Source organism: Lemur catta, chromosome 6 (genome assembly GCF_020740605.2).
Source record: "Lemur catta isolate mLemCat1 chromosome 6, mLemCat1.pri, whole genome shotgun sequence".
Lineage (NCBI taxonomy): Eukaryota > Metazoa > Chordata > Mammalia > Primates > Lemuridae > Lemur > Lemur catta.
Window position 1 is genome coordinate 108,399,519 of NC_059133.1, and position 25,159 is coordinate 108,424,677.

The following is a 25,159-nucleotide window of genomic DNA, read 5'->3' on the forward strand; positions in this document are numbered from 1 at the left end:
AATAGTCATATGCTACATGGATTTCACCCCATAAAAAAAAAAGGCTTGGGACAGTGCAGTATATTTGAGGATCCCCACTTGGGACACCCACAGCCTCTCTGAGTCTCGGTTTCCCTGACTGTAACTTGGTAAAGAGACAGTGTGAGCCATGTTTTCTGGGCCCAGGAGATTATAAGGGGTCCTTGGGATTCCTGGGGATGGGGAGGAAGGCTGGTGGCCAGAAGGGAAGTGTTAAGGTTTAGGGTTTAGAGTTAGGGTTGGGTTGGTTTAGGGTTTGGGCAGGGTTAGGGTTAGAACTAGGGTTAGGGTTAGGGATTAGGGTGAGGGTGAGCATTAGGGTGCTCAATACATTTGCTGCTTGGTGGATGTCAGGTAAATATTGGTTAACCGAGTTACCTTCCCTCCACTAGCTAGGGATTGTGGAGGTCCTGAAGGTCCTTGCTACTGTGTTTACGCTTTAACCAAAACTTTAGAAGAAATGCAGCGGCCCCAAGGGAATTGAGGAAAGCACCGTTCTGCTGGTCGTTCAGGGGCAAATTCAGAAGCTGAATATCTAAAAGTTGCCCCAAAGCTGTTCAACCCTATGTGCGGAATTTTAAACCTTCGCGGGGCTGGGAAGGAGGCAAGACTACGAAGTGACGCACAGATCACAAGGGATTTGTGATGCCCCCGCACAAAGGCAGGCTACGTAGGACGAGGATTACTGAACTTGAAGCCTGGCTCTCTGCCACTACCTGACCTGGAACGAGTCCCTTAAGTTTTGACTAAGTCCCCTGCCCCCTTCCATCTGTGAAATACGGAGGATGTGGGCTCCATAATAATACCCAGGCGTTTAGGTTCTACCCTTTGCCAGGTGAGGCGTTTCCCACATTCTCTCTTTCGATCCTTGGAAGAACAGCGGTCGATTTTACTCACCAACCCCATTTTACCCGGGACGTGCAGTTCAGTGTTTGAGGAGCACGCCCCAGGTCACATAGCCAGACGGCGGCGGAGCTACATGCCAATCCACGGGGTCCGAATCTGACAGCACAGTACCTGCCCTAACGTTTCTCTCACCTACCCCGATGCCGCCACCTCCTCTTCCTCCCTAAACTGGCCTCCAGCGCGCCCTTTTGCTACTGGACATGCTCTGTCGCTCTGGAACAGTTTTCACTCGGCATCGGGAAATTTTTCATGCCACTCTGGGAGCCGAGCCCGCCCTGCCCGTGGCTCCTTCTCACTGGATTGGTCGAACTCCAAGAGGAGGAGAGTAGCGGGACGGGGAGCGAGGAGGCCCAGATTACCTCCCAACGCCCCAGCGCTCTGGGCGGGCGCGCTCTGAGAGTGTGTGCTTCTCCTGGGAGAGGGCACGAGAGGCCCAGGGTCGCACACAGTGGGCGGGGACAGGAATCGGGAAAGTGGGGGTATTCGCTGCTGTTGCCATGGCAGTGACGCTGGCATCCGGGAGCGACCCCGGGCCCTTGCCAGTAGCGCGCACGCACACAGAAACATGCACGCGCGCTCTTGGCCCCTCCCCACAGCCACGCAGGGGGCAAAGGTCAAACTCAAGGGCGGACCTGACCAGCGAGAGGGAGCCTCCGCCCCTCGCCGTGACGACTGCGGACCCGCCGAACCCCGCACCCGCCGCGGCCCGGGGTGCGGGCGGGCGGCCCCTCGGCGGGAGCCGGCCAGGTGAGCGCGGCTGGAGGAGAAGGTGTCCGGAGAGGAGAGGACGCTGCGAGCTCAGTCCCCCGCGGGACCCCCTTCCGGGGGCGCCGACGGGCTCCGGGCGCGGCCTCTGGGGGGGTCGTGGGGGCCTCAGATGGGCCAGCGAGGGGGGCGCGGGTCAGGGCCCCGGGCGGAGCGGGCCGGGGCTGGGCCGGGCGGGACCAGGGTGGACAGATCCGCCCGGGAGGCGCCAGGGCCCGGTCTGTGCGCGTGGCCAGGCCGGTGCTTGACGTTTGCTGCCTGTGGAAATTTCAGGACTAACCGATAAAAAAGTTACTCGGGAGACGGAGCCGCTTGACTGTCACGCGTTCTTCCCCGTGCATGCGGGAGATGGGTTGGTCTTGCATACACAGCACACACGAAACTGAATCTATGCCCAGTGGGCTTTAAAAGTAATAAAAACTCCAAAGCCCCCGAACAAGGTTAGACGAGTTTCAGGTGTCAGGCTTCGTGTTCCGTGGGAGAAAAATATAAAAGGACGCCCAAGTACTTGATGTGCCCAAGCAGTCAGGCTTTTGTAATCAGCTTCGGAGCGCATCACAGTGGTGTGTAGTTGTAAGGGCCAGGGTTAAGGAATCACGTTGACCCAGCGCCGCCGGTTTGGAGCCTCCCTGAGAGTCACCTAGAAAACTGTCACCAGCCCACTGCTGTGCTGACTGTGAATGAGCAGTGCTGTCGCTGGCTTTTCCCTTTTATGTTTTCCACCGTCATAATGTACGCGGGTATGCTACCTGCTTACGGAATGTTAGAATGAATTATCCATAAACTCTCCACTTTGGAAGTTACTAGGCAGGAGCTCTGGCATGTGTCTTTTTTCAATATTTGAAAGTTGTTTGGAGATTTCAAATATAATGGATTCAAAGTGATAGGGACTTTTTGAGTATAAATCATACCATGTGAGTAATGTGGGGTTTTTTTTTGTTTTGTTTGAGACTGGGTTTCACTCTGTCACCTGGGCTAGAGTGCAATGGCCTCGTCATAGCTCACCACAGCCTCAAACTCCTGAGCTCAAACGATCCTCCTGCTGCAGCCTCCAGAGTGGCTGGGACTACAGACGCTATGCCCAGTTAATTTTTCTATTTTTAGTACAGAGGGGGTCTGGCTCTCGCTCAAGCTGGTCTCGAACTCCTGAGCTCCAGCAATCCTCTCACCTCGGCCTCCCAGAGTGCTAGGATTACAGGCGTGAGCCACCGTGCCTGGCCTTGGTGATTATTTTCTATCAGGTATTTATCCATATTCATTTTAGCCTAATAATAATTTTGTTCAAATAGATTCTCTACACTCTTAAGGCTGATTTCATTGATCCCAAGTGAATTTCTTTTCCTACAGGAAGGTAATTCCATGTTTTGCCAAAAGACTCAATGGAAAAATTCTACTTTATTCCACACAATTCTACCAGTCAGAAGTAATTTGGATATTATGTATATTACAATTCTGCTTGTCAGAATTCTGAAATGGAAATATTTCATATGTGCTAAATATTTGCCATTTCCCAGGGGCAGTGAGCTGTTTACGTACGTTCTGCTCTGTGCCCAGCAGTGCTGGGCTTCCTCCCCTGCTGGTGTCCAGGGCACAAGCCAGAGAAGCTCAGCTCCATCTCTCTGTGGGCTCAGGCAGCCATTCCTCCTGCTTAATAAATAACTGAATTCAGTAGGGTAGAATTAGGAAACTACCTTTTTCTTCGCATTAAAAAGGTAATGTAAAATTTTAAGGAATGTTTCCACAGCTAACTTAAAATGGTATTCTTTTGGACTTTTCTTTCTCAATTCTTGAAAACAGCTTCAGCGGGGCCTTTTGGGGATATTATTGAAGAGTGGTGTTTTCAGGTATTAGAAAGCCCAGTTCAGTCTAAAGCCAACTTTCCATCCTGCATACAACTTAAAGGTTTCCTGTAAGCTCTCCACCCTCAGCCCAGCTCAACCCTGCCCCTAAAGCTTGAGGTTCAGCGGTGGGAATGATGGGCAATATTTGTTCCTTTACTCTCTTCTTTCTTTCCCTGTTTCACCCGCCAAACTCCTAGACTGTGGCTCTTGGTATATATCCATTTGGAGAATAAGATACTAGCTCCCCCTTCTGCCAAGCACCGGCACTCTCTGAGTGAGTCACTTGAAAGTCTTCCTCAGTTGGCTCTGGGGGGGTGAGACCATCCCTGTCTCATCTCTACCTATAAATTCACCTCTGTAGAACTTTCTTTCTAATGAATCTCTATTTTTCTTTTTCACAGGATGCTGGGGAGATGAGCAATGGATGATTTTGGCTTCCTCTGAATAACTCCTGAGAGGGCATGTGTAGTTCCTCTGTGGGAGGACATTGTCACCTGTGTCAACAGATTTGAGGCTTTAGCTAAACTTGTGGGAGGTAGGGAAATGTCTAATTATACATCCTGTTATGTTTGCATATGTTAAAAGTCATATTGAGAGAAGAAAAACAGGATTATAAGTGGAAGGAAGGGGAAAACAGAAAAGATTATTGAGAAAATGGAGGGATAGAAAAATTGGGGGAATTGGGGAGAGAAGGTAAGACCGCCAACCTGGATATTCTGAAATTGTTGCTAATTTCTTGGCTTGCATTAATTCACTCTCAGCTACGCTTGCCTGTGGATGATAAAGCATGATATTTTATTTGGAAAGAGTCTAATGTAATAAAATAAGAGATAACTTTAAAATGAAGAAAAGGCAATGAGGAACACTGCACTAAATAGCTAAAAGTTATTTTTTTAATTGTAGCAAACATTGAAGTTGTTCTACCATCCATTTTCAGTTCCCTCGAGTGACAGCCATGGTGTTTAGAAGGGGAAACCTCATCTTCAGATCCAGAGGAGGGCTCTGGTTGCTCTAAACCACTTGGAATAATCCCATTTCCCTGTCATAGTGATTGATCCAGATGCAAGTCAATCAGGGAATGGCACTTTCCTAGTTACATAAATTGGATCAGGGTGTCCCAGTCAGAGTGAAGCTTGAGACCATATGGTTTTAGAACCACCGGTTCTAACAACGGGCCTTGGCCTTTGCTCTGCCGTTGGATGTGAAGGAGTAGCCAGCATGCGTGCTGCTGGCAGTCATTTTATGAGGCCAGCCTGACAACAAGCCATCATTTAGAGGCAGGCAACACTGCCTTTTACATCTTTTTGGCCAAAACTAGCCACATGATTATCTCTATCTTATGGAGAGTCTGAGGTAAATCATTTTTCAGCTGGGCAAATTGACCCTCCCAAGAAAATGAAGGTTCTATTCATAAGAAAGGTTCTACCAAATTGGCCTTTAGATGACCCCACAATGTAAGAAAAGCACGCCACCCTCATTTCTCTAGCATCATCTCTTGACACTTTTCCTGACAAATTCTATGCTGCCAAATGAACTTTAATTAATCCCCACTGCAAGCCAAACATCCACTCACATAACCCCGCTCACACGTAATTTCTTGCCCTATGTCTGCCTTTCTTCATAGGTTATAAACTCCATGGAAGTTCCCTAATAGTGTCCCATAACTGACCATTGTCTTGATACACACTGGGTTCATAGTAAGTCTTTCTTTACTTATGGATAGAAGCATGGGTAGATAGATGGGTAGAGAATGGGTGGGTGGGTGGCTAGATGGATATATGGGTAGATGGATGGTTCAGTTCATTTATGGAAGGTTAGATGAATGGATGGATGAACGAATGGGTGGACAAATGAATAGATGGACAAATAGATCAATGTTACCTATACTCTCTCATGCCTGTGTTTACCCAAATGCTGCTCCCTTTGCCTAAAATGCTCTTCTCCCACTCTCCACCCAGCTAACTCCTGTCCAACTTTTAATATTCAGCTGAGACATCGCCTCTTCCAAAAAGCTCTCCCTGATCATCCTCTCTGGACTAGGCGTCTTGCTTTTTGCTCCTCCAGAGCCTGGTGTATCTCTCTACAATTAGCTTTACTACTTTGCTGTGCTGGGCTGCAGGTCTGGCTCCCCTTGCCTTCAGATGCTCAGCTGTCCGAGAGCAGCACCTGACTCTGAGTCTGTGTGCCCTGCACTGACCCCGCTGTATATCATGGAGTAGGAGCACAAGAAATTTTCAATGAAATTAGAATACAAATGAAAGTAATAAAGACCACATGTTCCTTGTTTCTAGGGAAAGATACGGCATGTGGAAGACACTGTGCATGAGGTGAATGAGTTCTTCCAGCTCTCTTCTCCAGCCCTGGAGCTCCAGAAAGAGGAGGATGAGCCAGACCCACTGCCCCCAGGTGAATGCTGCACATTTGTGGTAAGCCCAGCAGACGAGCATCTCAGCTCCTAAGGTGTCCAGGGGGGTAGGACCCATGGAGTCACGGCCCCTTCCACAGAGAGGTGTTGGGACTGCAATAGCCAGCTCTGACCAGAATGTCCGCCAGTCAAAGTCAGGTTCTGTTTTGTTGGTTTCATGAATGGAAAGCTTAGAGCTGGGGCTGGAGACAGGGAAGCCCACACCGTCAGATTAGGTTGGAACTCTCTAAGTTAATTCACAGCCTGAAAATACTGAGGACGGGCATGGAAAAGGAGCACTAACAATGGCTGTTGTAGATGTAGCCTAATTAATAGTGCACACCTCTGGGACCAGGAGCTTTCTGCAAGATGCATCTTTCATCCAGGCTGCTCCCTGTCATAGCTGCAGATGCAGGAGAGGATGGAGAAGAAAGGAGGATGAAAGATAGAAGTGATCATACCATTGTGTCTGCACTGAGCTCAATATAACTTTATTTGCTTAAAAATATAGAAAAAATAAAGCAAAAAAGTCAACTTTATTTGCTGAAGCCGGCAGCCAATCTCTGGGTGTTAGTTCACCAGTTTGATTGTTTTCATACTGTATAAGATACTATTCAACCAGACTTGAAGTTTCTGGCACCTTTTATGTCATTTATCTCTAACTGTGTGTCCTGTCCCCACTTTGCTATCGGGTCATGTTTAATCCTCTGTTCTGGGTCCCTGGACTTTCACACTGAAGCTCAGGGCCTCACTTTTCCCAGCCTCGTCCCTGCATGCTAAAATTAGCGAAGCACCCTGGGTGGCGGAGGGGCATGGATAGGCACCTTCTCACATCCGCCTTCCCAGTGTGGGCGTCTGGGCTGGGATACCTTGAAATACCACAGAATCCCCTCTTCCCCTGCCAGGGAACACCCTCTGCCACGGTGACCCCAGGAGTCAGGGCCAAGGGGCAGGTTTTCTTCTCATTCTTACTCAGCAGGGAAAGTCAGGTTGGTCCCTCAATATGGAGAGTTTCAGGAGAACATCGTGGGTATCTGGGTCTTGATGTCTGAAGATCTGGAATATCAACTCTTCTTGGTCAAACTGACCTCTCAGTACAGAAACGATAAGGAAGGGCACCAGTGTTCACAAACAGCTGAGCGACATTTCTCTTGTGAGCAGACAAGGCAGAGTGTGGCCCAAGGACTGGCCACGAGAGGCACAGATGCCCTTCCCAGTGAGGCTGCGGGAACTGTGTCTCTCACGGCCTTCCAGAGTCCCTGAGCCCCAGAGGTGGGTCCCCTCGGGAAACCCAAATGCAGATGCTGGCTTCCTGTCATCTCATCGCACCAATCATTCTTGCCCTGAGCTTTATCTTGACTTCCTCCACAGCGTTTGCTCTAAGCTGAGGGGTCAGTTCCTCTGTGAACCCGCCCTCCGTCCGCCTCAGACGGGCAGCCGTGAAGGTAGCTCGACAGCAGAGGGACTAGGTAGCTGCAGCAGCCTGTCCTCACCTGCACTGAGGGGCCAGAAGAGCATGACTCGGTGAGGGTAAAGTAACAGGTGATCATCCTTAAAAATACATTCTATGCAAATATCCCTGGTTTTAAGGAAGGGAAAATTAGGATTAGATGAGGGATTATAAAATATGCTGAGATTTAATTATTCAATAATCGTTTTAAATTATTAAACATGACAATTGTATAACGATATATTTGGCCACTGTTGTGCATTACTGTGGTGACAGAAACTTGTGAACACTGTGTCATCATTAGTTAATCATGAGATCAGTCCCTGGAGGGAGCTCACTGGCATCTTCCCATGTTTGGGGTGGATGTTGGTGCCTAGAGAGTGTCTAAATGACAAAAGTCAGGGCCAAGACCACAGAGAGGGCTCAGGGTAGAGTGAGCTGAGAGCGTTCAGGGGTCACCTGTCCATGTTGTGCGTCTGTCATTCCCAGGTGGCTCCCAGCATCTCCCCTTGTGAGTGGCAGGAAGATAAACTTCACCCACTGGAGAAAAGTGGCCCAGATGGAGAAAAGCTGGGACCCTGGGCCCTGAAGAGCCACTGGGTCCTGGAGCTGCAGGTGAGGAGAGTCCACCTCGCTCAGAGGATTGAAGACCTGGAGTGGGAGCTGTCCCTGCTCCATGAGGCGGCCAACAGCAGTTCGAGCATGGGAGGGAGCTGGCCCAGCTGACACAGCGGCCTAAGGGGCACTGAGTCACATCAGATGCTGCATGGTGGCCACCTCCGGGAGGTGCCTTCTCACCGAGAACATGAACGGGTTCCCCTGGTAGGAAGGAGTGGGCATCTGGGGCCCGGAGTGTGTGCTGGTTTTACGACGTGCTCCTACAGGGAGACACCTGGATTTCTTTCAGAGCCTGGACCTCAGCTTGTGCTCAATTCTGCCTTGAACTTTCTGGGGTGAGGGAAAATAAACTGACATGGGTTGACAAAATCAGGGTGTGCTCCTATCAGAGTCTGTGCCTCAGTTTTCTCACTCAGCTGTGGGCCGTGGCTTCCCCCAAAAAACTTCAGTTGGGGCCCCTGGCTTGAGGGGTGAGAAGTGCTTGGGCGGGGCCTGAGAACATACGTGCAGCCAGAGCACATCCACGCCCCATCTTCCATCACACCTCACAGCTGAGTCTCCTGGGCCCCCAGTGTGGCTTGTAGGGAGTCCAAGTAGCCATGTCCCCTCCTGGCTCCAGCCAACCTCCTGGACACAGAGGAGGGTTCTGTCTGTGGCCTGGGCCTCGTGACCACATCAGATGTCCCAGTACCAAAGGAGACTCTCTGAGAAGAGCCAGAGCCACATCCAGTCGAACTGGAGTTCTCTGACCCTGGACATACACAACCCTGTTCTCCGAGCCTTGCTCCAGCAGTTCCCTCCTCAGAAGGTCCCTCCCGCTGCGCTGTGCCCAGGTGAGATGTGCTTCATCTCTAAGACCCAGCCAAGAGGCCCCTCAGTCCACAGAGCTTTTTCCCACCCCTTCCCAGATTTCTACCCCGTCTCCACCACATGTCTGCTTCCCATGAGTCACCTGTGCCCTGGATGGCCCTATCTTCCAGTCGGAGCTCCTCAAAGCACGGTGTGTGTCTCATTCACTTTTGTGTCCCTCTCTCTCACACACACATGGACACACTCACACACGTTCATGTATGTACACACTACACACATGCACATATAGACACGAACCAACATTCAGACATGCACATAGACACAATCACCAACACGGACATGCACACGCTGACACATGCACATATACCCTGAAAACACTGCTTTGCAGCTACAGGGTAGTAAGTGACCCATGAAGGCTTTAAGAATGTAATTGACTGTAAAGACATAGCTTCTAACCCAGAGATCACACAGTCATGTCAGGGTGCCACAAAGGCACATGGGAAATTGTGCAGAAAATGGTACAAAACTGAGTGCCAAACCCTGTCCCTTGGCACCTGACAGGTGCGAAAATGAACCTGTCCTGGTGGTCTCTGTCCCAGGTTAGGGGAAAGTATGAGGACCTGTCAGGGACCCAGAACACATTACAGTAACAAAGAGGCCAGATGGAAACATTTTCCCTGGGGACAGCTGTTTGGATTCCAGCATCAAGTTCCATCTTCTCAGTCCCACAGGCATCAGAAATTATCTTGAAGCATTTAGCCAAATTATGTTATGAAGAGAGCTGGACTTACAAAGATTAGGCAGACAATAAGAATAAACCTTAAAATCATAAGGGAATAATAAGCCCAGTTTGAATAATAGCTTTAAACCATGAAACTAATTTTAAAGGTAATCAACTGAACATATTGAAAAGTCCAGACGTATGTGGTGAGAATTATTATATGGAGTCTTGCTTCAACCACTTAGGAAAAGCTGTTTATAGCATGGGAAATTCAACTTGTTCTGGGTTACATTTCAGTGTCTCTGGCTATGGCATCAGATAGTTTGGTGAACTTTCTGTGTGGCCTGTACATTACCCACAGACTTGTTTCTTGAAATGTATCTAGTTTCAGCTTATAGGCCTTAAGGCACAGAGAAGTTTCCATTTTGTATTTTTTGTAAGAAAGTTGGATGAGAAGAACCCAGAAAAATTAAGAAAATAATATAGAGAGCTACAGTCAAATAATGAATGTATTATAGCTGTTCTTTTTAGAAGTATAACTTTTTTTTCTCTGTATTGATCACATAGAAACCTCAGGTTTAATAACTTCTTAAGGCTAGGAAGCCAAACCAAGGCAGACTTCAGGTTTTATTTACTGTTGTAAGGATGATGGCTCTGACAGAAAGTGAGTTTTTATTTAATTTTTTAAGCCTAGGGACCCTTGAAGTCAGACATTGTATGCATATTTTCAAATATGATATTTTAGTCAAAGCCTTGGTAATAAATAAATCTGGAAAACAAACATTTCAAGTAAAAAAAAATGTTTTAAATAAAGGTCATACAGACATGATTTTATCAGGTATTCAATGTCATGTAGTCAACATTTGTTCTGCTTAATCTCCGTTAGTAGTATCATGAATCCATCCATTTCTTTAGCAGAGTTCCAGAAATTTTTATTTAGTCCATTGTCCTTAAAGTTATCAGAGATGTGTATTTAAGAGTATTTGTTGGAATCTGTTTCATGAATCTGACTGTAAATGATTTTTAGAGATTTTAAAAATCTGATGAAAGTTTAAATAAGGAAACTGCACTATATCTATGACAGATAGTAACCAGAATTATGACTGATAATATATTAAACTTCTATAAACTTCAATGCTTATAGAAATGATATTTTTGAAACATTCATATCAACAACATACCAATAAATGAAACTAAGTAAGATCTAGTGTCACTTATCATTGGACCATGTTTCTTATACAATTTATCCAATGAGTCTAATCATTTAATATCCTTTTAAGATGAGAGATATATATTTTGAATCTTTCCAGGGACCCAACTGGAAATTTTCATAATTAATTCTAGGTTAAAGATGCTTAAGTTAGAATTCAATTTGGGGGAGGTTTGTCAAAGATGTTAAAGGGCTCAAAACATTTGACCAAAACAAAATCAGAGAACACTGTAAAATAGCAGTCATTCATTTAACCAAAGTGATAATCAAAAGACTTTGAAAGCAGTACAGAAAGTTACATGGATGCAAAAACCTTCACCAGTAAGCCGGTAAACCAGGCAAGAAAGTATGTTGACAACTTTAAAGACATTTCTAATTTTATGTTATCATTAATTTTTAAAACAATTTGCCAAACTTTTCTTGTCATATGAACTAAAAATAATTTGATTTAATTACTAAATATTTTATGAGTGTTCATTTATTTAAGCCAATCAAAATACAACTTTTGAAGGGATTTCTTGCTGACTACACAAGATTTTATTATGTAGACATTACATATGATATAATGCATGTGTATATGCACCAATACATCTAAATATATATATATATAGTGTGTATATATATATACATATACACATAAAAAAGGTCTTACAGTTTTCATTTTAGAATTTTAGTCATGGGATAGTAAAACATATAAACTCACCAGTTTATAAAAACCAGTTGGACCTAAATCATTTTTCTAACAAAATGGGATAAGGTTAAGATTTTCCTAAGTAGGCCGTCTTATAAAGGCTGTCAACCAAATTTTGGGTAAAGCAGTTTGACTCAGTTTTCAATATACTGGATTGTACAGAAAACACTTAACTGTGAAAATGTGACTGAAACATGTGAGAAGGCTGAAACCATAAGAGTTCTTCTAAGAACAAAAAGACCAGTGTTATTTTCCGAGGGGGTCAGTTTGGAACCTGTGACTCCCAGTGTGGAGTTTGCTGTACTTGCTCTTTCTCATTGGCACTTCTACATCTCCAGTATCTGTTACAGCCCGAGCAGGTTCACTGCCTGCTGCTCAACAGGAGATGAACACACTGAGCCAGCAGGGGTTACAGCAGAGAAACAGTTTTATTATCACAGGCACCATGCGAGGAGAGGGGAGTAATTTCTCAAATCCATCTTCCGGAAGAATTTGGGAGAAAGGGTTTTTAAGGACAGTTTGGTGAGCAAAGGGCTAGGGAATGGGGTCTGCTGATGGGTGAGGGATGAGCTCATAGGGTTGGAATGCAGAAATTATCTTGTCAGTTGGTAGGTTTCCTGGGTAGGGGCTTTCGAGGCTGTTGGATCCATTCCCACATCTGTCCACGGGTCTGGTTGGTGTCAGCAGGTCTCCAGGATGCAGAGTTTGAAAAACACCTTAAGGACCAGTCTTAAGATTTAAACTGCAATGGAGTCAAAAGTCTTGGGATTAACAATAGAAATTTTATCTACAGAAGTAGTGGGGGGAGTCACAAATCTTGTGCCTGTCAGGGAGGACAGTGAAATTAAGTAGTAACCGGTTGCAGCAGCAAGGAAGTTAGAAAACAATGGTTGGTTGATTTCTGGTTATATTTATACTTATATAAAAACCAAACTTGGATTACTATTTATTCTTTGTGGCTTCACAGTACTTTAATATGGACAGTTTCATCTCCATGTGTCCCTGCCAGTCTGTGAGAACAAAACAGGTTGTGAAATATTTGATACAGATGGCCTTTAGTGCAATTCTGGAAATTACAGGGCTTGGTTTTGTCACCAAACCAAGTCAGTACAGACTTTTGGTCTGTCCGTATGTAATCATTAGTGTCTGTCAACTTAACAATGGGAGCAAGTGAGCTACCCCAAGTTGCAGAGGCCTGGCTTGTGAGCCATCCAGAACATCTTATCATTTAGCAAGCATTGACATCATGAGGGGTAGTGTCAGCATCATCTAAGAGGTGCAAGAATGCCTCCTGTGGAATCAAACCATTGATCACAATATTGCCCTAGAATGTCACCCAGAAGAGATAAAAATTTTCTTTCTAGTGACTTTACCTGAGAAAAAGACACTTTTTCTGTGTTCAGTTACTCACCAACAGCAGCAGTACCATAACATGTTTTCTTTGGCTGTGGATGCCACTGCTTGTCATATCTCCATCTTCCAGACCAGTCCCACCAGGCACTCACTTTGGCAGAAACAAAAATGAGTTCAAGTTCCTTTGTATGATTTACATGGTGGCACAACTAGCAATTGGATTGATTAGTTAGTGTGGCCAGGGTTTGAAAAACTGGTGCAAAGGGATGCTGGGTCTGTGTCTGACCTGCTGGAAACACAGTAAGAGTTAGTAAGAGTGAGTCATAGTTTGAAAAAAAAGTCATAGTGGAAGATTAAAAGGGAAATTGGGATAGGTTGAGGCAATCGCCACTCAGTTCCCATGTGCAATCCTCAAACAGGGAGGCTTAAAAGAAAAAGGATTTATAAAGAACCCTTTTTGTGGGGAGGGGATAAAAAGAGAAAAAATAACACACACAAAAAGGAGTTTTTAGATAGAAAATGTGGTTTCTTGATCTAAGATCTTGGGAAAAACCTGGCTACTTTGTGAAGATGTCTGCTTCAGGGGCCTGGGAACTAGTCCTGGAAATCCTTACTTTCACATCACCTGTAGGGGTGATCTTCCAACTGTCTCAGTGCACTTTGCTGTAGCTCGCATGAATCTCGGAAAATGTTTCTTTTATTTTGATGGCGGTATAGGTGGTTAACAGTACTACAAAGGGGCCTGCCCAGAGAGATGACAGCACATGTCTTTCTCTAAAAATTTTGGTATATACAGACTCTCTTGGTCAAAAAGCATGGCAAAGCCTGTGAGTTGGTGGAAGCCATACTCTGATGGTATGCTTCAAGCCTATTAGTGTCTGCATATAGCTAGTCACGGTATCGACTTGTTCACTTAAATCCCAACAGTGTCCAGACACCCTGGCAATAGAAGACCACCTGCCTCCAGGGGCATCTTTGGAGTCTGTGTAAATAGTGGCAACATTTCCTTTTACCAATCTATAATCTTTAATGAGGGCTATAACAAAATTGACCCCGAAATTTTTGGGTGAGCTTTTGAGTGCCCTGAAATATTTTATGTTAAAAGTAAGTAACAGTTGCATGTACCCTGTGGAGTCTGGACCTAGAGGCTTTATGGCGTCACTCAGTTAGAGACTTTCAAAGAATGAGGATGTCCAAGAGGACACCCGGTTTATGGAGTGAAACATCGTCCATATGCTGAACAAGTAAGGAAAAAGAGTGGATCACTGGGTAAATGTTAAAGTATGAATCAGCTGTGACAAATTGAAAGAATATTGAAGGCCATTCACAGTATCTCTGAGTACTCAGGTCCATGTTGATAGTCTCATTGTGAAGGTGAATGTATCAGAAATTGTGAAGCAGAATGAAACGGAATTAGAAAGAAAAAGTTAAGCAGAGGTCAATTATTGTACCATTAAAGTCACATACACTAAAAAAGAATTTAAATTAGTTTCTACTTTCTTGAAAAATATTTGACATAACAATTATTTCTAAGATAATCAACTAAAATACCTTTGTATATATTGGTAGCAAAATATTATACACATAAAGTATATAGACACAAGGAAATATAGATATACAGACAGAGGCAGATCTAATAGGTCTTAGAAACAATTTTTCTTCAATGGATGAAAAATTATATTTTAATCTGACTACAAATCTTTGCATATTTTATAGCTTTAAGCAACTACTAGCTAGGCAACAATTAGCTGTTAGGAAATTTTTGCAATTTCTATACAGGTTTGCTTAGACAAACACCTAATACGTATACATGCATAGGTAGGTAAAGTAGAGGAGGTAATTAAGGATCCCATTTTAGCTGCAACTTGCCTGTGACTCTCAGATATTCATGAGCAATTAAAAAATTATTTCTGAATAAAAACCACACAAGAAAAAGAAAGGAATACAATAAAGAAATATCTGAATTTTTGAACACATGAGTAGCATGGATTGTAGCATAACAATTTACTGCTATATTCTTAATGACAAAGATAGAAATCTCAGTCCGCTAGTTATATTTAACCAAAATAATTCCCAGATATACTCCTTTTAAAAACTTTTCTTGCCTCAAATTTACACAATGCCCTTACAATTTTTCTTAACACAAAGGAACAAAACTGCAGTCTAGGGGTCAGTGTAGTGGATCAGAGTGTGCTGATTGTGGGTAGGACCACACAGACTTTCACCATTGAGTTGGTTCCCGCCTCTCACCCCTGTCTCAGGTTCTCTCTCCAGGGGTCTACCACCTCCTAGAGGGCTCTAAAACGCCCAGTGATCAGCTCTCATGTGCATTTCCCTGATGAGCCTTCTTTTAATTAATTTTGTTGGGGATTTCCTGCAGGGACACGTCACACCAGGGGCACTCACCCCAAGCACTCCCACTTGCACCCGCAGTCACCCAGGCGTGTCTTTGGCCGGGATGAGGAAAGTGCCCTTTCTCTTCAGAGCTGAGCAACTCAGTCTCTCATTTGTCTACCAACGGGACAGTTCGGTTGCCTCTTTCATTTCAGAGAGGCCCAGAAGAGCCAATTCCGAGAAATTTGGGGAGGAAGAGGCAATGAATGGAGAAGACCCTTTAGAGTGCACCTCCAAGTCAAAATTAGGAGCCCTCAAAACAACTTCCTAGTAAAAGAATCCACAGCTCAGAATCAACTGGGACCATCGACCCAGAGGGTGAGGGCCCCGGGCTCAGGAGGACTAACCAGTTCAGCCCGGGGGAAAGCTCAGAGCACCCAGGGCACCCGAGGGGGCCACGCTGGTACTCAGGAAATCTAGCCATCATCCTGAGACTGACCATATTACATTTCACTAACTTGTCAGAAATGATCTAATACAGACCCCTTTGCTTTTGGCTGGGTTTACAGTCGTATGACACTTGTGTCAAACACTGACACTTTAAGCACGTCAGAATGTCCTGGATCATAGGCACACGTGCATGCTGAGAATTCGAAAGCATTTCCACCTTCCCTTCGCCATTCACACTTTTCTTGTGTAAATAAGCCAACTTATTCACCAAGGTCTCCTAACTTCACCAGAAATAGACAGGACTTTGGCTTCCTTCCTGGATGCAATTGGCCCTGCAGTTAAAAGGTGTGCACAAGAATTGGCCCTAACCAGCTGCAGTCCTAGCATACCTGACATGCCTTTGAATCTTGCCATTTACACACATACTTGCGAGTCCAGCTGGCAGAACCCCACCGGGGTGCCCAGATGGGATCACTCTCCTTGCCTTTCCTAACTTGTAGAGGATTGGTTTCCCAGTTTTCTCACAAGAAGCAACCGAACTGCGGTCTAGGGGTCAGTGTAGTGGATCAGAGTGTGCTGATTGTGGGCAGGATCACACAGGGTTTCACCACTGAGTCGGTTCCCACCTCTCATCTGTGTCTCAGGTTCTCTCTCCAGGGGTCTACCGCCTCCTAGAGGGCTCTAAAAGGCCGAATGATCAGCTCTCGTGTCCGTTTCCCGGATGAGCCTTCTTTTAATTAATTTTGTTGGGGATTCCCTGCAGGGACATGTCACACCAGGGGCAGTCACCTCAAGCACTCCCACTTGCACTCGCAGTCACCTAGGCATGCCTTTGGCTGGGACTAGAAAAATACCATTTCTCCTCGGAGCTGAGCAACTCAGTCTCTCATTTGTCCACAAACGGAACAGTTCAGTTTCCTCCTTCATTTCACAAAGTCCCAGAAGACTCAATTCAGAGAAATTTGGGGAGGAAGAGGCAATGAATGGAGAAGACCCTTTAGAGTGCACCTCCAAGTCAAAATTAGGACCTCTCAAAACAGCTTCCTGGAAAAAGAAACCACAGCTCAGAATAAACCAGGACCATCAACCAAATCGTGAGGTCCAGGGACTCAGGAGGACTTACCAGTTGAGCTCAAGGGAAAGCTCAGAAGTAGGTGGCTGATGGGTGCCGTGCTGCCTGGTGCTGACATTGGGCTCCTCCTTCAGGGAATTCTGAGTCTTCTTTGAACCCCAGATGTGAGCACCATCTTGTTAAAAGAGAAGAACCCAAAATCCTTAGAATAATTAAAGAGTTTTATTGTGATTTGAACATGTGTGAAAGACTCACCTGGAGCACATGGCCCCGGGTGATCCTGAGAATATGTGCCTAGACTGCTGTGGTGCAGTCTGGTTGTATAGGTTCATGCAGGTAGGAACTACAAATAACTCCCTAAGTCAGTATGTGGAGGGCGTGTATTTGTTTTGCCTGAAATAGCAGGACATCTTAAAGTGTGTTCTTATGTGTTATATGTGCACTTAAAGTTTCTTTGACTTGTAACTGGTTAAAGAATGAAGCTTTGTTTTAAGTCTTGGAATTTTTTAACTTAAGAAATCTGTTAATCAGAGATAAACCATTGGATGTTTACGGAAACTCAAGTGATCTCTTATGTAAATTGAAGGCCTATAGATCGTTTTAGGTTTTTCCTTCTATAGCCTGATGTCTGTTCATGATTTGGCATCTCAGGGTTATAAAGTGTAATGTCTCCAAAAAGATAAAGGAGCACCTACCTTTTTATAGCCAGTATCTGAGCCTTAGGTTATTTCTGCAGTCCCCTTTGCCAAGAGGGAGTCCATTCCATCACAGCTGGGGGGATTAAGATTTTATTTTAGTTCATACAAACCTGATTGTAGAATGTTCTTCTTTTGGTCTTGATCCCCGCAATCATTGTGCAGCCTCTTCTGAAGCTGGTGTTCGGCAGAATTGTTTACATTCAGAACAAAAATATTATAACCTTGTTATGAATACCTGGTCTACCCCTAGCAACACCAAACCTTAACAGTGCTAGGTGAGTTTCCAAATATTAGAGGTTGCTTCTCTCTTCTTAGTGTCTCCTTTTGACCAAGCTAAAGTCAGGTTTCTGGATGTAAATCAATGACCTCTACCATTTCTGTGATTTGCTAATCAGCTGCTTGTCTAGGGAGCATGGCCTATAGAAATACTACGGCTTTTAATGCACCATCTTATAATAGGACATTTTTTGTTTCTAAAACATTTCATAGTCGTGAACTAACCTAAAATCATACCTACCATAATAAAAAAATATTTCTTTCTTTATCTTTTGGCAATTGATATATCTGGATGATGGCAATTAATGCAACCATCTGGAATTATTTTATTTCTGTGAGAAGCTTATATTTCAAGGCCTGATTTAAGTTTCTTATAGCATACTCAGCTTCATAATTTTTAGTTTTTTAAAATTATTAACCACATAAAACCACATTAAAATTATGATTGTTTTGTCTATATGGTTTAAATTATTGTGAATAGTTCCCAAAATGCTGGCAAGTAATTGCTGGGTTCTTTCTTTAGGTGACGAACGAAGAGTGGCTGGGTTCAGAGTGAAGCAGCAATGGACAGAGACCTCTGAAGAGGAAAGCAGTAATATTTCTCAGGATGTCAGGTGACTGCCAATAAAATAGTCTATGTAGGATAGGAACCAGTAAGTGTAGTAGAAACTCTGGAATTAAATCAATGGAAATTTTCATACATTTTTCTATTGCTGTTATAGATCCCAAAAAAGGTGGATATGGCTTGGCCACTAGATCTAACAAAATACTGAAATAAGCAGTAGGTCTCTAATGATTCCCACATACTTGAGTCAGCACTTGGTCAGAGTTTTCATGAACAAAACATGAAAAAGGATTTGTGAGCCTAGAATCCTAGAGAAAAATCTGATAGTTTATATTTCAGTATTTATGTTTAAATAGCAGCATGCTTCTTTTAACTTGAAAAGTACACAGTTATTAAAACATACTTCTATTAATATGTTTTACTAATACATAATTAACCTAATATCAACTCTCTTTTGGATTTGCCAGGTTTGCAGCATTTTATTTTTTGCACAGAGGGAAGTAAAACTTACTTTTTTGTTGTTTTTAAATACCAAGGTTGAAGGACAATGGCTCTCATAACAGTTTTGATTTATTTAAAACTTAAAGAGTTTTAACAAACCTAATTATTCCTATTTGCCTTTGTTTTGTAGAGCAAAATTACTGTTCTGAATTTTGGAACGGTAAAACAAAAAATAGTAGTTACAGAAGACATGATATAAATCATAACTAATATCAGAAATAATTTCAGACATTATGAAAACACTGTAAATAACAATTGTAATTGAAAATAAATTATGAAAAGCAAACAAGACTTTTTTAAAAACTGACTTAAGAGTTTAAAAAACAAACAAAAAACAAGAGTGTAAAAAACAACCAAAATTTAACAGAATTACAAGAACTACCACATAAGCATAAAATAGCCCAGTCATTTTAAATAAAAATGTCACTCATTTTGTTTCTGCTTTATAAGTATTTATATAATAATTTGGAGGAAAAGATTTATAAATTTAGACATACACAGATATATAAATATAAAAATTGGTAATACTTAACATTCCCTATGGTTTTACCAAATAATTAACTAAGCAGTATATTAAATAATACATATATATCATATTAAATTTATTCTGTGGATAAACTATTAATTTCTCAAATAAGGAAATGATATCTAGTTTCTTGTATACATATATTTATTTCTCTAATTATCATACATTATATAATTATTTAAATCAAGTGTCTTCATATTAAATATAAATATATTATGTTATATATCATAAAACATAATGTATATATTATAAATGCAATTATATATTTATATCAAATATGATCTTTAATCAAAATAATTATTTTTCCAGAGAGAACAAAAGAACTAGAGAATAAAAACACAAGAATTGTTTTACTATTTTTTCTCCATCAGCACGTATTAACAATTGAAATAGATGAATAGACACATATTCACATACATATACACACACATACATATTTATTCCTATTGTATAATTTTGAATATATTGTGTGTGTGTATATGTGTGTGTGTATATATATATATATATATATATATATATATATATATATAAAAAAATCCTCTGAGGAAAACTGGAGGATATATATTTTGTCCTTAATCCATTGCCATTCAAAAATAACAATAGATATTATCATTATTTATAAGTGTTTTGTGTCTGTTTTTTACTAAGAAACTTTCCAGGCTTTCAAAACTTATTAACTAACTGAATGACTTATCTAATATCTTAAAGGTAGATAGGGATAGAGAAATTATAACTTAGCTAATACATTAAATCCTTATGATTTGCAGCTTGTAAACATATTATAAAATTAAAACGTTTAAACTGGCATCCATTATCATTTCATTTAGTTCAATATAAGTTCACACATATAATTTTGTGTTTTAAACAGTTATGATATAAGTGGTAATTTACTTATAAATCCAACATAGGAAACTTATAAAATTAAAGTCACGAGAAATTTTACCCTCTTATTAAACAAACAAAAATATTGTTCCTAACATGTTTCCATGGTAATCTGATTTTTTAACATGAAACCATACCATAAACTAAACTTTTTGATGTTGAACCCAAAGCCATTACTTCTTAGCTCCTAACTATAGTACCAGAAGCTTACTATGTAAATAAGCTTTTAAGCGTCTACCAAAAGAAACACCACTTAATAACTTTTTTCTTCTTCCTTTTTACGTTTATAGCTTAATTGATGTATCATTAGCATACCCTAAAATTTGCCCACTGGAAGTGTAAAACTCAAATTGTTTTGATAAATTTGTACTTATGCAAGCATCACCACAATCCAGTTTTAGAACATTTCCATCACCTGCAAAAAGTTCCTTCACAATCATTTGCAGTTAATCCCGTCTCCCACTCCCCACCTTAGAAAAATGCTGACCTACTTTGTCTCTATAAACTTACTTTCCTAGACATTGTATGTAAATGGAATCACACAATATGCAGACGTTTTTGGTCTGGCTCCTTTCACTCAGCATGTTTAAGTTTCATCCAGATTTTAGTACTTAGTAGTGTGCTTTTAATTACTGAATAGTATTCCATAGTATGTATATACCACATTTCTTTAATCATCTGCCAATTGATGCATATTTGGATTGCTTCTAATTTGAGCCATTATGAGCAACACTGCTAGAAACATCCACGTATGTGTCTCTGTGTGAACGCGTTTTCATTTCTCTTAAAGAGATTCCCAGAAGTGGACTTACCAGGTTGTGTGCTAAGTCTAAGAAATTGCCAAACTGATTTCCAAGGTAGCTGTACCTTTTTACACTCCCACCTACAACATGTGGGGATTCCAGTTTCTCTCCATGCTCATCACACTTGCTATTTTCTGTGTTACTGTAGTCATTTTAGTGGGTAATGTATATCATTATGGTATCAATCTGAACTTCTCTAATGGTCAATAATGTTGAGTATTATCACAATGTGCTCATCATTCATAGGCCCATTAGCCATTCTTTTATCTTCTTTGGTGAAATGTCTGTGCAAGTCTTTTGAACATTTTTTAGTTTTATTCTTATTGTTCAGTTTTACATGTTCCTTGTATATTCTGGATTCAAGTCTATCATCAGATATATTATTTGTGATTTCATCATCCAGTGTGTGGCTTGTGTTTTAGTTTTCTTAATGGTGTCTTCTGAAGTGAAAAACTTTATAATTTTTATAAAATCCATTTTAATGTCTTCTTTTATTGACTATGCTTTTAATGTTGTCTCTAAGAACATTTTCCACAACACAAGGTAATGCATTTTTCCCTCTTTTTTTCTTTTTTTTTTGAGACAGAGTCTCGCTTTGTTGCCCAGGCTAGAGTGAGTGCTGTGGCATCAGCCTAGCTCACAGCAACCTCAAACTCCTGGGCTTCAGCGATCCTACTGCCTCAGCCTCCCGGGTAGCTGGGACTACAGGCATGTGCCCCCATTCCCAGCTAATTTTTTCTATATATATTTTAGTTGGCCAGATAATTTCTATTTCTTTAGTAGAGATGGGGTCTCACTCTTGCTCAGGCTGGTCTCGAACTCCTGACCTTGAGCGATTCACCTGCCTCGGCATCCCAGCGTGCTAGGATTACAGGCGTGAGCCACCGTGCCCAGGCTTTTTCCCTATTTCTTATTGCAATTTTAAAGTGCTGACTCTTACATCCGGATTTATAATCCACTTTCAGTTAGCTTTTGTGTGCTGTGTGAAGTAATAATGGTTTTTTGACATATGGATATTCAATTGTATCAGCACCATTTGTTAAAACACTATATACCTTTGTCAAAAATCATCTGACCATAAATTTAAACATTTTTTAACCACGCTGAAATAACTTTCATTGATCTATATACCTGACCTTGTGTCAACACCATGATGTCTTGATTACTGGAGCTTTATAGTAATTTTTGAAAACAGGTACATAAGTCCTTCAACTTCATTCTTTTATGTAAAAAAATTGTCTTCATTATTTAAAGTTCTTTGCATTTCCATATAAATTTTCAAATCAACTTGTCTATTCCAATAAAAACGTCTACTGGGATATTTGTAGGACTTGCTTTGAATTTGGAGTTTAATTTGGAGAGAATTGTGATCTTGAAAATACTGAATCTCTAATCAATGAATACAAGATGTGTTTCCCACTTATTCCTATCTTCTAAATTTCTCTCCGTGATGTTTTATAATTTTCAGTATACAGGTTTACAAATTTTTTCCTAAATTTATTCCTATTTTATTCTTTTCCATACTATTTTAAAATAAATTTTTATTTTATTTTATTTATTGCTAGTATATAGAGACAGTTGATTTTTATAGTTTGATCTTGTATCCTACAGAGTTATTAAGCTCATTTATAACTGAAACATCTGACCATAAATTTAAGCAGAAACAGAAAAATAAATGCCGTATGCTCCCGTAAGTGTAAACTATGCCTACACAAGGGCACACAGAATGCTGTAATGGAAACTTAGAAGGAGGGAGGCGGGATGGGGTGAGGGATGAATATTACTTATGGGGTACAACACACAGTATTCAGGTGATGGGTACAAAAGCCCAGACTTCACTATATCATATATACATGTAACAGAATTCAACGTGTACCCAATTCTATCAAAATAAAATAAAAATAAACAAAATTTTAACCTTAAATAAACATATAAATAAACAAATGGGCTACATGGGGGTGGGAATCTTCTAGCAAGTGAGATCATGCTTGGCATTTTCAGGAAAAACTTGATGTCAGAGGCATCAATGTGAAAAACAACACTCCTCCCTCCAAAAGAATTCAGGCTGCTTGGACCTATAGATATGGCCAAAAGAGGGCCCAGCTCTGAGGTCATTAAGTTACTGAGCCCTTTTGATGACTCACTAGGACTAGATGTAGGCCTTACCTCAGATATAAGCCCAACCGCTCCATTTCCAGAAGAGGAAGACCTCACAAGTTGGGACATCATTCAGAGGTAGTAGAAAACTTCCCAATTTCATTGTGAGGAACAAAGAGCACACCCTGCCCACCCCCGCACCCCGCCCTGGTTTGGATGGTCTCTTGGTGAAAGCATTTGAGGAATGCTTCTGGAATTGGCCATCCAAGCTGAGCTCTCTGATGGTTTATTTTCTAAGGACCTCTCTCAGGTGGCCACTTTCATTCCCACCACCTGAATTCTCTTTCTGCAGCCCAGGCTACAGTGGGAACTGCATGGGCCTTCTCACTAAGAAAACCGACCTTGCTATGAAGCTCTCTCTGTCCGCGCATGTACGACGCATCTCTCACAGGCACTGCGATCCAGAAAACTCAAGTGGCCGTCTCCATTGCAGTCATCTGGACTTCCAGGCAAACAGGACACACAGGGGACAATGAGCAGGTAAGCTGAAGACTCTGGAAAGCAGGGCTGGCTCCGGACGAAATTTCTGGAAACCAAAGTGGCAAAGTGGAGGACTGTGGCAGCCAGAAACTGAGAAGTCATGGAGGATTAGGAAGCAGAGGGCAGGAAGCTGTAGAATAGATGAGACTCATTGGAAGAGGCAGGTGAGAGGGTGTCCTTGAGAGATGACCACAGGAAGGTGGTCACACCCAAAGGGCGCTGGAGCTGGCCCTGGAGCCTGAGTTCAGCCCTTCAAGTCCAGGCCGGCTCTGCTGCACTCAAGCTCGGCAACCAGCTTTTCATCACTACACTTTGCCTGCACGGCCAATCCCCAACTCTGCTCCAGGTGCATCAGAATGTGACCCCTGTGACCTCACACTCCCCCACCCCCTACCCCACCCACCTGTTATTTCAGGGAGGCAAGTCCTCCTCTCGCTGTCCCTGTGCCATAGGCACCCACTAGCTTCACCCCTTATGTCCTTGGAGCCATTCCCTCTCACCTAGCCGCCTCCACTGGTCCAGGGGAGCCAGATGTCACGTTTTCAGGCAGCTCATGATTGAGGCTCATTCCCAGGATGCTGGGGTTACTGGGCCCCAGGAGCCAAGCGGAAAGGCTTCAGAAAAACACTGGGTGGAGAGGAGTTAGAGACTTGCAGCTGTCTGCTGTCCTGATTCTGCCACCAGCATTTGCCCCCACCCCTTTAAGGGACTTTCCCGGCCACGCCCATGAGTTCCCAGGGTGACAACAAATCAGCCTCAACCATAGCTGTGAGGAGTAGGAACCAAGAGAAACTGAGCCCCCAGGTGCATGCTGCAGCAGGTGCAGCCTGGGGGCTTGGGTGTGGGGAAGAGAGGCTCTGAGGGTTGGGCTCCAAATTTGAGGATCAGGGCAAGAGTTCTTCCCCCAGAGGAATCATGTATTTTTTTAATACTTGATTCTGCTGGGGAGCAGCCTGGATGGAATTAACATGCCACCTGGGGAGAAAAATTGATCAATGTCACACGTGCAAAAAAAAGAGTATACTCATTCTATTTGACAACTTCATTTGATTATCCTAAAAAATAATGCATTGGAGGCACTGATAAAGTGAGTGTTAATAGGCTGTTATTTTCATTATCAACATGGTAAAACATATTTCACAACCTATCAAAGTCTTACTAATTGTCATTTTCTTACATAAAAGTACATCTCTAATTCCTATGTTACTTACAGCATTTTTATTTCAACTACTGCAAAGTTTGCCTGTTGATGGGCAATTGGACAGTACTTTTTAAATAGTTAAATCAAGCAAATATTTGAATTTTTAAAATGACATTCACTGGGCCTGGCACAGTGGCTCACACCTGTAATCCTAGCACTCTGGCAAGCCAAGGTGGGAGGATCGTTTGAGCTCAGGAGTTCGAGACCAGCCTGAGCAAGAGCGAGACCCCATTTCCACTTAAAAAAAAATAGAAAGAAATTAGCTGGACAACTAAAAATATGTAGAAAAAAATTAGCTAGGCATGGTGGCACATGCCTGTAGTCCCAGCTACTTGGGAGGCTGAGGCAGAAAGATTGTTTGAGCCCAGTAGTTTGAGGTTGATGTGAGCTAGGCTGACATCATGGCACTCTAGCCCGAGCAACACAG

The 25,159-nt window shown here is 42.5% G+C and overlaps 1 long non-coding RNA gene across 5 annotated transcripts; it reads left to right on the plus strand.

Moving 5' to 3' along the window:
* The first annotated feature begins 1,535 nt into the window (after nucleotides 1-1,535).
* Nucleotides 1,536-23,358, plus strand: LOC123640213. 5 transcript variants are annotated; one of them, XR_006735903.1, is made up of 6 exons: nucleotides 1,536-1,671; nucleotides 3,932-4,065; nucleotides 5,822-5,956; nucleotides 7,874-9,002; nucleotides 18,141-18,231; nucleotides 23,344-23,358. It is a non-coding gene; the product is annotated as an uncharacterized LOC123640213 (long non-coding RNA). The 5 variants fall into 5 exon arrangements; XR_006735905.1 differs by lacking the exon at nucleotides 23,344-23,358 and adding an exon at nucleotides 21,481-21,505; XR_006735906.1 differs by having other exon boundaries at nucleotides 1,537-1,671; nucleotides 7,874-8,835.
* Nucleotides 23,359-25,159: the final 1,801 nt, after the last annotated feature.